Source organism: Leuresthes tenuis, unplaced genomic scaffold (genome assembly GCF_036924035.1).
Source record: "Leuresthes tenuis unplaced genomic scaffold, fLeuTen1.0.hap1 SCAF_16, whole genome shotgun sequence".
Lineage (NCBI taxonomy): Eukaryota > Metazoa > Chordata > Actinopteri > Atheriniformes > Atherinopsidae > Leuresthes > Leuresthes tenuis.
Window position 1 is genome coordinate 9,344,753 of NW_027325370.1, and position 14,107 is coordinate 9,358,859.

A 14,107-nucleotide genomic window follows, 5' to 3' on the forward strand; every position below is an offset into this window, starting at 1 on the left:
TAAGTATTTCGTTTATTTTTGCTCACTGCTACGAACAATTACAATAAATGAATGATTCAATGGCATTGTCCTTGTAGAAATAATGCCGCAGACACTCTTTTGTCTCACATTCAGGGCATTCTTACGCAGATGGTGTTGTTCAAAGTAACTTTCAGTATAAATTACTAACCATAAAGAAAAGCTAGATGCCGGTTAAACTGGTGCATCTCTTACAGTAAAAGTGCCAGAAAATAAATGAATAAAAGCTCTTTATAGTTTAGACTGGTTTTGGCAAAATCTCAGATGAATGAACATTAAAAACAAAGCTGTATGCAATGCTGGACACACCGAAGTGACGAAACATGTTTAAAAATCATCATTTAGTCCTGTTTCCTGTAGAGCCGTGTTGCAGGATAGATAATAGGTGCTTTGCAGCAGAAGAAGAGTTAGAGTTTGTGTGTGTGTGCTTGAGAATGAAGCGTCCATACTGCAAATGACACCTACATACCTGGAGAGACATCAACACTGTGTGCCGATACAAGGAGTGGGAGATAAAACGCACACAGGCACCCAAGATCACAAGCTGCCGCCAGCGCCAAGCCTGGCCGGCGCTGAACCGGCAACTCGATACCTCCTCCGGAGCCCTGCGGAGGGGGAGAGTGGGTGTGGGAGAGAAGCTTCCATAAAGTCTGGTCGGCCGTAACCTGAGATCTCAGCAGACAGCCACGGTGCCTCGCAGTCATGCACGGAGGAGCGTGTATGTTTGTGTGTGTGTGGGTGTGTGTGCGTGTTTTGAGAAGGGATTGGTGACATGCTGCCACACGCTGGTTACGGCTCTTGGGATTGGGCCCTTGTGCATATGGCTATCACAAACAACTCCACACTAAGAACACCTTGATTTTCTGTCTCTCTCCCAACATATCAAGTTTAAATCCCCATAATGATAAATGTATTAATACATTTAATATTTTTCACAATGATCCTCCTTCTTGAAACTGATACAGATCATGAGATGAAGGGATCTATGTTGTTGAGTCACTGAGCCCTTCTCTCCTTGGGGCTTTATCTTTTCCTTCTTTACCCTCAATTAGCTTCTAGTGTGACTGTCATCCAAAACATCTAAGATGTCAGCAAGCAGAAAGCTGCCATTAGCTGCCATATTGCTTGCTGATCTTGCCAGAGAGCTGCCCTTTACATATGTAAGCGCAGTGCGTGTGGTTTTGGAGAGAATTTTAAGAGGAAGAGAAGTGGGATGGGTGGAGGGGTGATTTGCTTGTCTTTGGACTGGCAGAGGGACAGGAGCCCTTTGTGTGGTTGCAGTGGGAGAGGAGGTTAACTGAGCCACAGTAGAGCCAAGATGCTGCCTGGGATATTGACAGGTTGGAACCTGAGGGCTCCTGCAGGATAGGAGCACACTGCCAGAGGCTTGGTTACCACCACCTCCTGCCTGCCTCAGAGGGAGGGAGGGAGGCATGAAGGAGGGTAATTTAGAAACGGTGGGTAAAGACAAGAATCTGAGATTTCTCGCTCCAGTATGTTGAGATTGAGGATTATGGAAAGGGCATGACTTCAGAGTAATTATGATCGGTGATTATTAGTAATTTTTTTGTGGTCAATATCACATTACATTAAAGTGTTGATACATTATAGCTGTCAAGTCTGTTAGAATTTGCTTGCAAAAAACACCTTCCATCGTATTACTGTAGATGATTAACACTGCTGGCTTATATCACCACTGAACTAACATTGTTTTTTTTTTAAAAAATTTTTCTAATAACCAAGCAGCTTCGCTCCACTTTTCTGCTTTCACTTAGAAAGCTGAGCTAAGCTGAGTATATGGTCTGTGCAGTTCAGGGTCATTTACCATGGTAACAGTGGACCAGGTCAGAAGGTGATTGGCTTAGCTGAGGAGGGTGCTGGCGGCTGTTTGTTGATTCTCTGATAGGGGTGACCTACCCCTGACCTCCACACGGATCAATACTGGCTTCTTAAACTTTCATTTGTCCTTGTTTTGCTCACACTCACTTCCAATTGCGTTAAATTCAAGTGGGTGTTTTTCTTTAAAAGAAAATGTCTCTTTTAATTTGAATGAAGAAGATGTAATGCACTAATTGAGTGACACTAGTGACACTAATTATTATTCTTATTTTTTTTAATTGTGTAGAATTACTGTGTGTCTAAGGGACATTTCAGGTGAATTGATTTAGAAACTAGTCTGATCTTTGTTAAAGTAGGTGACTATGAGGTCAGTGAATTTCCACAGTCACTATGATTTCAGAGAATAATCTTCATGCTGTGTTTTGTGCGTGATGCAGGGAGTCCCTCCGACGCAGGAAAGCCTTTTAGAAGCTCCTTCCTGTCTGTTTACCTCCTCTTCATTGCACTTTCGTTTCCTCCCCCATTCTCACCCCCTCATTCTCACTTTCACTACCTGTAATCCCCAGTGTTGTCTAACAGGTTACGATGCTCTGGTGCAGAGCTGCAGGTCTGTGTGGGCGATTGTTTTTTTTTTTGTGTACCTCTCTTATGCATTTCTCCATTCTGGGGTCACCCTTTTCCACTCCCCCACACAGGGAATCACCTTGTAGAGAGGCGTTTTGGTTGATTTAGTGGGCAGTTCCTGTGAAACATGAGTCTTGGGTGACCTGAAATGTAGCCATGTCAGTTTCCAAATTCGACAATTCAAAATACCAGCACAGTATCTCCCTACGAGCATCCTTTTTACTATGTTGGTCTCAAGCTGCAGCACTGTCATATCATTATAACTGGCAGGAAGTTGCCTCTGTGCTGCTTGGGTAAAAAATGTCAGCAGCAGTAAACATTATCAGCACAGTGACATCACTTCTGCTCAACAAATAGATCATAGATCATACCATAGATCGTTGTCATTATGACATGTTTATTGGTGTTTTACATTAGTCATTTGTCAAAAAAGTACTAAATCTGAATTCTATTCTACATTCACTCATTGCTCTTCCATTACTTACAAACAAAAGGAAGGTTTTTGGTTGAACATTCACGTGTGAATGGCTACTGTTCTGCGGAGAAAAAAAGAAAATGGCATAGATTTCATGATTTCAGTGTCACTCACTTCTTGGTTGTCAATCTGTAGCTGCACAAAAAAAGGCACTTATTTTTGGGAAGGCACAGATCTTTAATGTATAGCTTGCTATGGTGTCATTACCTCTGCTTATTGTTGTTTTTGGTCTGTAACATACCGGGAATCCATTTTAGCAACATTACAGCCTGAATGAATACCAGAGTGCTCAGCCTCTTCTGGTCTGTTTAAATGTACACTAGATGAACAATTGTCTATTTGGGTGTGTATGAGTTGCAGTATATCACCTCTGGAGAGTTAAGCTGTCATTGCCTTGGGAGGGCTGTGTCGTGGCCCTGGTTGTGTGGAGCAGCAGCACAGGAAACGCGTCAAAGCGTTGAGAGCTAACTGGAACCAGATGTTTGAGGCTACCGACCGGGGGATTCTCACTGTGGAACAAGAGCGTCAGCGGGGGAAGTTCACTTCCCCTGACTGTCTTGCTGTCTTCTCTGTCTGTCTATATCTCTAAATCTTTTGTCTTTGGGTTGTTTGCCTATTTCTCTGTCTGTTAATCTACTCGACAGAGAATGAATGAAATGGACCGGAGGAAAAGGAAATTGATTTTGCTCATCAGTTCTTGAATATCCTGCATAGCTGAAAAAAGGACACCTTCCTTTGATTCTCCTCATGGAAACCAACATAGACAAAAGGAGATAGAAACCATTATATTCACAAATAAGTGAACATATTGATGTTATGAACTGAAGTGTGTGGCAGTTAGTTTAGTAAAAATCTATCGTAAAATCTCTTGTTACACTGGCCCCTCTCTTCATAGTGAGTTGGCCTCCTTTCTGTGCCTGGGAGCATTGCCTGCCCTCCTCTGCTTCACTGCCCCCCGACTTTCTCTCACATATACTGTACACACATGCATTTCAGCATGCCCCCCCCCCCCCAACACACACTTATTCACTCATGAACAGCAATCATGCATGCCACTTGAATATGCATCATGAGCCATGCACTGCTGATGCTGTATGTGCATGACTCCAGCTGAGCCTCCAGCCTGCCAGGGCTGCTAGAACTCTGCCTTGGTCTTAGCCTGGTCTGTTTGCTATGGGTGGATCCCTTAATGCAGGCCACTACGTGACAACAACACACAACCACACACCATCCTGCGGTGACAAATGTTCTGTATCAACTTCCAAATGGTAAAAACAACAATGATGATCACCAATTTGTGGCATTTTGTAACAGGAGAAAAGTTGCATCAACACAAAACACTTGTGTGTGTAAACACAAGTCTATGAACGGCAGTAAGACAAATATTCCATCAGTGTTTGGTCAGAGTTGCTTTGTTGGCTGCTTGGAGGTGAATTGACAGCCTGAAGGTCCTGCATAGCTCTGGGTAAGAGCAGCTTTCAGCAGGCTGTTAGTCTTATCATCACATGCACACGCTCACACACACAAACGTTGTCCCCTCTGACCTCGGCCATTTCCTGCCCCTGGCTGATCTATTGGCTGATGCCTGCCCTGTGACTGTTGAGTGGGAGAGAAAAAGAGGAGGGGAACAAGCGTGTGTTTGTGTATGTGTGTTCATGGCCTGTCCCAGCGAATCGATATCCGTCTCGTATCCGTGAGCTGTGCCTGACCCCTGGCCGACCTTGCTCAGCGTTGGCAGTTGGAGATCGGTTTTTTTTTTTTTTTTTTTGTTGGGGTCTGAAAACGTGAGAGGCACATTGAGTTGTACCCCATCACTAAAAAAGGTCTGGGGCAAACAGGGAGTGTGAAAAGTCCTGCCTTAACAGCAACAGACTGAGAAATAACGCTCCAATAGATTTAAAAAACAGGGAAATAAGAGGAAATACTTCTTGTAGTTGCTCATGATTTCACAGTTGGTCATTGTGAAGTTAAGTTTTATTTAGTTTTATATAGTGATTTGCAAGACACAATAACTAGCTGTAATAATGAATATTACCAGCATTTCTCTTTAGAGACTGAGTTTTAAAGCCAGCAGTAGAGTCATTAATCTATGCTGGGGAAAAAAAGTTGAAAAAAGTTTCCATCTTTGCTCATATTTGATATGGATGACCGTGTTGTGCTTATGACTGACATACTAAGAGTCTCTCAGTTCGTGTGCGTGCAGGCACAGAAACGTGTGTGCGCCTATATTTGTGAGACGTACACAGAACTTGGCTTGACGTTAGTTTGCTAGTTGGACTCAGCCTTGCGTGTTGCTGTGTGCTGATAGAGGCTTCAGCTCCCGGGCTAAGCAGGGCTACGGGTGCTAGCAGCCGCCGGCACTAATTGAACCCTGGCGCGAAGGTAAGGGGGGAGGAGGCGGCTGTCAGCGAGAGAGAGAAAAGGAGGGGAAAAAAAGAAGGCAGAAAAAAAATAATGTAGTGAGGGCGAAGTGCCCCTGGGGGGTTGGGTCCCTGCCTGCCTGCCTTTCCTTTTCCAGCTCCTACCCCCTCCCCGTCTAAATAGCCGTGCCGGCGCTCCAGGGCTTCCTGTGCCTTATCTGCTGATAATTGGGCACTGGAGCTCCACAGCTCGCTTATGAAATATAGATTCCTGACGGAGGGGAAGGATTGGGGGGGGAGGAGGTAAGGTGGTGGAGGGAGTGTGCAGGCAAAGAAAAGCCCCTGGTCATATCAGTGAGTGTAGAGCCTTGTGGGCTCCACAGTGTTGCTCTGGCTCATTTAGCAAACACAGCCCCAATAGTTAGGGTGAAAGCCTCTGTGTTGAGCAGCCCACACTGTCTCAGACAATTGAAAGACAATGCTTTGTCCCTGTTGTTCGTTGTACCTGCAGGGTTCAAAGAGCAATAAAAATGTGGGGGTGATTGCTGGTTGTGTAGTTTATGTCAGAGCCTCTAAAACCGAAGACATTTCAAACATGTTGCTGAGAAACATCGCATATGTAACAAAATAAATGAAAATTTAATTCACAAATCGGCTGTACTGAAAATAAAAGCTTCCACTGGTACAGTGTATGTCCTGATGGTGAGGCTATGGTATGAGAATTTTCCTGTAGTTAGGTTAGGGCGCTATCCACAGTCTCTCGGGGGTAATGTTATTGGATAACAATGTGAACGCTGTATTCCTGGGAGAGAAAACCAGGGAATGCTGGGTATTCAATACAACATTGCTCTTTTCCAAGACTACTATTTTATCTCTCACTAAAGCTGTTCATATCAGGTTTAATTTCATGGGTGGGCCAATGTATTTGAAACAGATTTTGTCACCCCAATAGGAAATCAAATTGTTTTGCTTGTAAAAATGACCAACTCCACAAGCAAATTGTCTCTAATGTGAATCGCAATTATGCCTGAAGTCTGTGGAGTGGGCTTTTCAAAACGGCTCATTTGTTAAAGTGAAGAACTTTACTTAAATACAGGATAGTTTTGGCAGGACAGCTACAAGACTACACACCTCCTTATCTACAGTATACGTGAAAAATTAAGTTCAACAATTCAAAGCGAATCAGACAAAATGGTTAGGTGTCTTGTGACTTTTCCTCCACCTGATCTCTGCGTCTTGGAATTAATTTAAAACACACATTCTTGCACATCCACGCTCCAACAGATCTGTGCATGTCCTGGTTAGTTGGCAAGTATTTAGTTTGATGAACGGGAAGCTAACCTGGGGCGGCCGTGGCTCAGTGGTGAGTGTGGGTTGTTGGCGGTTCTATTCCCACTCTCATCACACAAAGGATTGGTGAACTGACAGCTGGAGGGGTGGCAGTTCACCTTTTATTTCACGGCTGAGGTGCCCTTGAGCAAGGCACCATACCCCCATGCTCCCCGGGCGCTGTGAGCGGTGGCTCCAGTGTATGGCATCTGTCTCTCTGAGTGTGTGACCCTGTGCATGTGTGTGTCAACAGGTGCTTGCCTGGATGGGTTAAAAGCGGAGGGCAAATTTCATGTGTATGCATGTATGCATGACAATAAATCTGATCTTAATCTTAATCTGTGTTACTGTGTTAATAGTAGCAGCTTTCCTACATCCAAATGGCATAAACATGTCAAGCTTACATCTCCGTTTGGCAAAAAGTGAGAGAACCCTATTCTCACATTTTTGTCTCCATCGTCACTTTGAGCAAAGTTACCACACAAACCATCACCTGTAACACATTTTACCCCCAAACCACCTTTATTTAAGAGACACACATACTGACAGTGGGTACCGCATTTGTCTTTGCAGTTACTTGCCAAGTTCTTTGTTTCATTTTGCTTGGGCAATGGGGCTTTATTGGTAAATAGGAAATGCAACTCCCTACACCATGGCCCAAACTAATTCATTTCAATTACAATTAGCATTGAGGCCCAGCAGCTGATTTATAGCCTTGTTTTCTTTCCCGTGTGTTCCCTGCACATTAATCACCTCCTGGCCGGCCCATTTGATCCTCAGTTCATCTTGCCGCCAAGGCAGCAGCCTTGCTGTGCAGTCCTGGATGCCTCCTCACTTGATCTCATGTCTTCCTTTTCTCTGACTGCAGGGAACTATGGGGGTCCTTAACATGCACCTGATGCAGACCAGAAAGCAATGCTGCACTTGACTCGGTGCTGGGATGTCTGATCAGGTGGTCATTTACTGTGCGCTATAAGCAGATGCTCCTGGGGAAAAAACCATGATAAGTTGTGGTTTGATCTCAGTATGGTATGATTAGATTTTCTTGAATTTGAGCCTAAGGAATGCAGACTTTTTAGGTGTTTGCAAACACACATGAAGGATACGCGTAAATCAAGTCCCATGCTACCATCTGACTTCTGCTCATGTTACAGGATGGACATGCCCATTACATATTTATGACTGCTGAGCCTGTGCTTCAAGCCAAATATGGACGTTTTCTGTCTCGACAAGGAAGTTGTGTTAAAACCACCGAACACCCTGATACCTTACCTGACATTTGGTTACCACCAGTCTGGGATTAACAGGCCCGTTGTGGACAGTCTGGAAATTGTTTGAGACAAAGCAATGTCTGTCTAGTCCTCTCGTGCTGCATTGGAGGCTGAGTCATCTACAGCCAGATGTTTCCACTGGGATAATGTCCTAGTTCCTGGTGGCAATCTTCATTTTGTTTATATTACTTCGTCCATGGCCTCGTGGATCTGGCAGCAGCTCACTTGCTTTGGATGTCCCACTCTCTGCTCCTTCATCCTTTGACGTTGTACCTCAAAGGCTTGGTTTGTGTGGGGCATGTAGGGTTGGTGGTAGTAACCAAGGTAAGTGGTACCTCTGTGGAAAGCCAGGACACTCAGAGTGCCAATTAAAACAGAAGATGATGTGCTATTCCGGACAGACAAAACATCTGTTCTAACAGTGTCCCTTGTGGATGAGATGGTGTGCAAGGAACTTTTCAGAAAATTTCTAGATACTAGTTGCATTTATTTCTGTCCTGAGATGCAGACTGGTCAGCAAACTCCTTTGGTCAAAATGTGAGTCCCATTGCGAGCCTTGTACTTACCTCTGTTGGATGGAAATCAGGGCAAATTGACTAAAGTTATAGCATTACATTCTGTATTTTAGTGGTGCATCAACAACACTAACAACCATTGTAAAAAGTTCATTTCATGCTGAATTCTCTTCTACAGTGGAAAAACTATCCTGTTTTCCCCATAGACCAGAAATGTAAAGGTGAGATCTCAGAATGTTTGACAAAACACTTTGAGCTTCAAACAGGGTCTGTTGTTACTTTCTTTTCATTTCTAATTGGTCAAAGTTTTAAGAATTTAAGGAAACAATTTTTTCGGTTGTATGGATCATTTTACCCTGGTTTATGTCCATGGGCCAGTGAGGCACACGTGTTGTGATGACAAACATAAAAACACATATGCAAAGAGCTTCACATTCTAAAACCATACCAGGAAGCTTGGAAAAGCTTTTGTCTTCGTTACAGTAATGGACTGCATCTGCTTTTAAGTTACTTGAATATATTCATGCATCAAAGTAGCCCTGCCACTATTGTTTTGGGAATTCTAAATATTATATAAACTATCCATACTATTGTTTTCTTCTGTAATTAATACATTACAGTTTTGCATTAAGCAATTACAGTGTCTATAAACCTTAGCAACCTTCCTCCTGTTTAGATGTGTAGTTCCCTGACCTCTAACTCTCCTGAAAGATGACCGCAGAGGTTCCACATTTACTTTATTAATGACAAACTCACATTCATTAGCAGGGCACTTGATGGCTTCATGTAAAGTGGAAATGAGTAATTAATATTTGATTTGGTTCCCCACTTTGCAACAACCCATCTAGTCCTCAGTTCTGAATGTTAATAAGCATTAATAAATTATTGTTGACTGAGATGCTCTGTAGCTTCTTCAAGAGGCTCGTCCAGTTTGTAGGATCTTGCCTGATTAAAGTCAAACTATGTGACAGACACACCAAAAATATCTTTGTTCCTTTGTTCCTCTTCTATGAAACACATGTATGTTGGTTAACTATGCATTGTGATACTTTGCCTCTAAAGCCAGGTGTACACTGTGGGATTTTGGGTGCTGCCAGACCGAGGATTAGCGTGAACAATTCGTAGCAATATCTCTGGCCATGGCTCAGAAACTGTGTCACAAGGTTGAAGTAAACCAAAGATAGCCTGGGACAACATTTTCATTGTGTCAGAAATTCAGTTTTAAAATCTATGACTGTTACTGCTGCTTTGGCCTATATCTGTGATTCAAGCAACAGGAATGCAGCAAGCCCGTTTACTAAGGAGTGTTTCTAGTTCTAACATAGAGGAAAAAACAACCAAACAAATCAAAATCAGCGTTTGGAGACTGAACCGTATGACCATAGATTTAAATACGACCTTCAGTTTGTCTCAGTACGATTTAAACTTAATTTTGTTTTATTTTTATACTGTTATGTGCTGGTTAGGTTTAGATACCTTAACCACTTTAATAGATTCAAGCATTAAAGCAAGAGTCCAAACTAGTTTTTACAAAGTCATCAGCTCAGTAAATAATTTCATGTGCTCCATGTTTCAGATGATAACGCTCTAATGTGACACCCAGAGGTTGTCTAACATTTTGAATTGGGCCTTTTAATGTTTTTATAAGTAAAACAATGTGCATTTGGGCACTAATGTCAAAGGTGTATTATTTGTAATGTCATAACACAGAAAAAAGGAAACTTGTTGATGCAAATTAAGTTTGTCATATTTTATTTTTATTCATGCTGAAACATTGAAACTTTCCCCTCACTCAAAAATAACTCCACAGGTAGTTTGGACAAACAGGCCAAAACAACCTGTATTAAAGCTTAAAGAATAATCAACTTCGTGGTCGTGAAGGCAACGGTTTGTGATGTGCGAAAATGTATTTTAGCGCAAAACATGATGATTAGTTTTGGTTTCTAACCCCGACCAAATCATGTTGCGGTCTAAACCCAACCAGGAAGTGACAAAGGTGTTTTAGTAAAGTGTTTTTTGTTATATTAACCAAATGAGCTCAGAAATTAATAAAAAACTTATCAGGAGTTGGTCTGATTGAAAGCAGTGACTGCTTGAAAGCATCTAACTGTAGTTTTAAACAGCAGCCTCTCAGTAAGCTTTAAGTATGGACGTCACCATAGTCTGGTTGCTCCTTACAACAAAAGTAAAGTTGCTTTTATTATGTTGGTGCCAGTGATGGACAAAATGATCACATTTATACTATTGGGTATGAGTGGATGCTTGCCAGGGCAAATCCCTTCTGGGGATTATATTGGGTTTGATCTGGGCTCTCAAGGGGCAGGGGCTTTTGGCCTCTTCAAAGTGAAGTTTTTCTTATGGGTTGAGAAAGACAAATCAGTTGCTTTAGAATAAGGAAATTCAGTGTCTCACCAACTAATTCCTTTCTGCTTTACCACAGTTTGAAAATGCCACAGCAATGGAGAAGGTGTACTGGTCATCTGAGGATCTTGACAGAAGATGCTGTCTACCCAGTCTTATAATACAACTTTGGATCATCAAAGAGTTAAATGTTTTGCCAAGAGCCAGATGTCCACAGTTGTCAACATCTGGTTTTATTTTATTCTGGGAAGTGATGCTTTCACCTGACCTCTGTGAGACCTTGGCAGCCTCCCCTTCTTAACACCTGGATGCTGAGTGAGAAGGATCAGTCTCACCCTCTTCCACACAGGAAGTAAGCTTTCCCTGTCTACAAACAGTACAGGAATCTGTAGGATAAGCAGAAAGAAGAGTGCAGCTAAGACTCACAATCTTCAAACAACACAGGAAGGTGATGTATATGTAGAGGCGAGAGCAAATGTTGCTTCTCTTTCCTTTTAAGTATTTATGAGGATCTTCCACTAAGACTGTCTGTTATAGACTTTAGTGTCTTGCAAGGTACAACAAATTTCACTTGCTCAGGCTTATAGGGAGAATTTTTAAAGGCCATGAAGGATTTTCTCTGAAGGAGAGCGTCCTCGTCAAAACGAGCAGATAAATTCTAAGTCAAATGTATTATCTGATTCTACCTCTCCTTACAGTAGGGCATCACTTTAAATCTGTTCGCATATTTTAATCGGTACATGTCATTCATATCAATAATAATCCAAACCAAACACTCAATATTTCTCTTTCTCTTTTAGGTGATTCATCACAGAATCGGCCAGTTCACACAAAACCTTTCCTTCTCTGCTCCTGTTCTTCACCCCCACACATTCTCATTGACAAACAGATGAACACGAAGACAGGCATCACACACACAGAATAAGCTGAGAGGGAGTGCTGTATTGGGTTTTCTTTAGGAAGCGCAGCTCCTCCAAAGCTCTGGTCAGATGAAAGGCGAAGAGTTGTATCGATCGGCCCAGAGCGGGGGGCGGTGGAGCAAGCGTTGAGTGTGTGTGTGTTCTGGTAGGGGTTGGTGGGGGGGCAGAGCCTGTGCCTGTGTGTCTGCATGATGCAGGGCTGCCAGCCAGGCGAGGAGCAAAAGGCCAGAGGGGTATGGGGGCTGTGAGGGGAGGGCAGTGAGTTGTCGCAGTGGCCCTGTTGTTCCACCGTAACCCCCTGGCCTCTCAGTGGAGAATGTACAGCTCGCACACACAAACATGCCTGCATGCGCACACATTTCCAACACCGGTCGGCTGTTGTTGATGAGAGCTGTCAGAGAATGAAGCAACATGGCTATGAGCAAGAGAGAGCAGGCTGAAAAGTACACAGAAACATCCAGTTATCTTGTGTTGCGCTTAGCTTGGCACAGAGGATCATTTAAAGATGTTCAATACTTAGCCATATACAAAATAGATTCTCTACTTTGGAAAATCTTTGATAAAATCTATACCTACAATATTTGATCAAATAAATAAAAAAAGCTGAAATTTTGGAAGAACTACAGTTTAAATTAAACGATTCAATGTGGCTACAACTGTTTAAACTGGGAGCTATCTGATTGCAGATTATTAATCATAATCTTGTTTAAGATTATTAATCTGACCACACATTCCATGTCAGCTGCCAACACTTGTTTTAGTCAAGAGCAAAAGATAGAGGTTATGCCGGTACAGCTAACTTTAATATTTTAAGTAACTTAAACACAATGTAAGTAGTTTCTTTGATAAGGCATTGTGTTGTCCTATGGTGGTAATCTGACGTCTGAACAGTAAAGCTGTGTGAAACAATAATCTGCAAAAAATTCTGAAAAAGTAAATTAACTTGTTTACCATTTCTAAGCTCCTCTCCCTCGATTAAGAAACAAATGACACGTATCCACGCAAGCATTTTGATGGGATACTTTTTAACCTAATACCTAAACAATTTTAGTGTAAATGTTAATGTCTTTTTAACCAGCTATCAGTTTGTTATAGCACTACTCAGAGATACAGTTGTAAGCATAACTGAGCTATGAATCCATACTTCTCTCAGTCTTAGTCAGTGTCGACCTGGTTACACAATAGAATAGAACCACTTTCTATGGGTTGTTCAGATGGATAAAACTTACACCACTGATAAACCATTATTTGTCTTCCAAATGATGCCATGTGTGCTGCAGGTGGCTCAAATAGCAGCAGTTACGTTGGTGTCCCTCTTTAGAGGCAATTATAGTCTCAAACATACAATATAGGTTTGTATTTTATATTGATGGAATGCATCTAGAAATAGTCAAACAGCTAGCTGTGGCATGTATAAATTCTCCCCTCACTGTCTTATCAGATTCATTTGAGCTAATACATGACCATATGCTGACTTGGGTTAGGTGTACCCGACCCTGTGTGCTCTGTGCCCCGGGGGAGAGATCGGCCTGGGCGGCTCGCTAATTGAAATGTGTTGGCGACTCATTGACGTCTCGGCTCCAGTTTCAGGGCTATTTCGAACCGCAGTGCTGATTGCTGGTTTCACATCACACAGGGAAAAAAAATCAATAGTAGCTGGGAAAGCTGGGCTTTATTCTTTGCAAGCAGACATTAATGCTTTGCAGAGGAAGGTTTGATATTTATCATTTGTCATTTAGTCTCTGCAGATTATCCCGAACTGTAGAATACATCTAAACTGCAGAGACACTATCAGTGTGAAGAGAATAACAAAAAATAAGGTGGCTTGAAAGTGCAGATTCAGGACTGTGTTCAAGGCCAAGACACTACCCTACTATTTCACTTTCCCTGGAAAGTTGTTCTTTGTTTCTGTTTGAATTTTTTACTTAGTTTTCCACAGACAGAAAACGTCTTGACCTCTGGAAAGCACTGAAATGGCCTTGTAAAGGAAAAGTAGTTCCTGCAATTTAAAGACTTCACATTTCTCAGAGTGGCATCTTTGGCCATCTTCCAAGGGCTTCGTTCTGTTTATGGTCCATTTTCTTTGTTTAATTTTAGCACTTCATTGGACAGGAGATAGCTAATTTTAACATTCCTAATCAGACGTATTATTTTACTACTGAAAAGATCTGGTTAATATACTGTGAGAATAAGAAATTCCTTCAAATGATAGTTTGGAACACACTGTCCACTTTGGTTTGCCACTAAATCTTGTAAAATACCTGGAAAATTAGTAGCCTTGTGACTTAGATCCACAGTTATAGCGCTTTGCATTCAACTTGGTGATCTCAAAAGTCTGCCCGTGTTGTGGCGGTGATCATTTCCATTGTTTTGATCTTTTGCTGCATTCCAGAGG

General features: G+C 42.2%; 1 protein-coding gene across 1 annotated transcript in view; it reads right to left on the bottom strand.

The window, feature by feature from the left end:
- spsb1 (splA/ryanodine receptor domain and SOCS box containing 1) overlaps nt 1–7,658 on the bottom strand; it is a 225,925-nt gene extending 218,267 nt beyond the window's left edge. The window contains exon 1 of the mRNA XM_072366576.1: nt 7,645–7,658. The gene's annotated coding sequence lies outside the window, so the exon portion shown is untranslated. The remainder of the gene's footprint in view (nt 1–7,644) is intronic.
- Between the last annotated feature and the right edge of the window lie 6,449 nt (nt 7,659–14,107).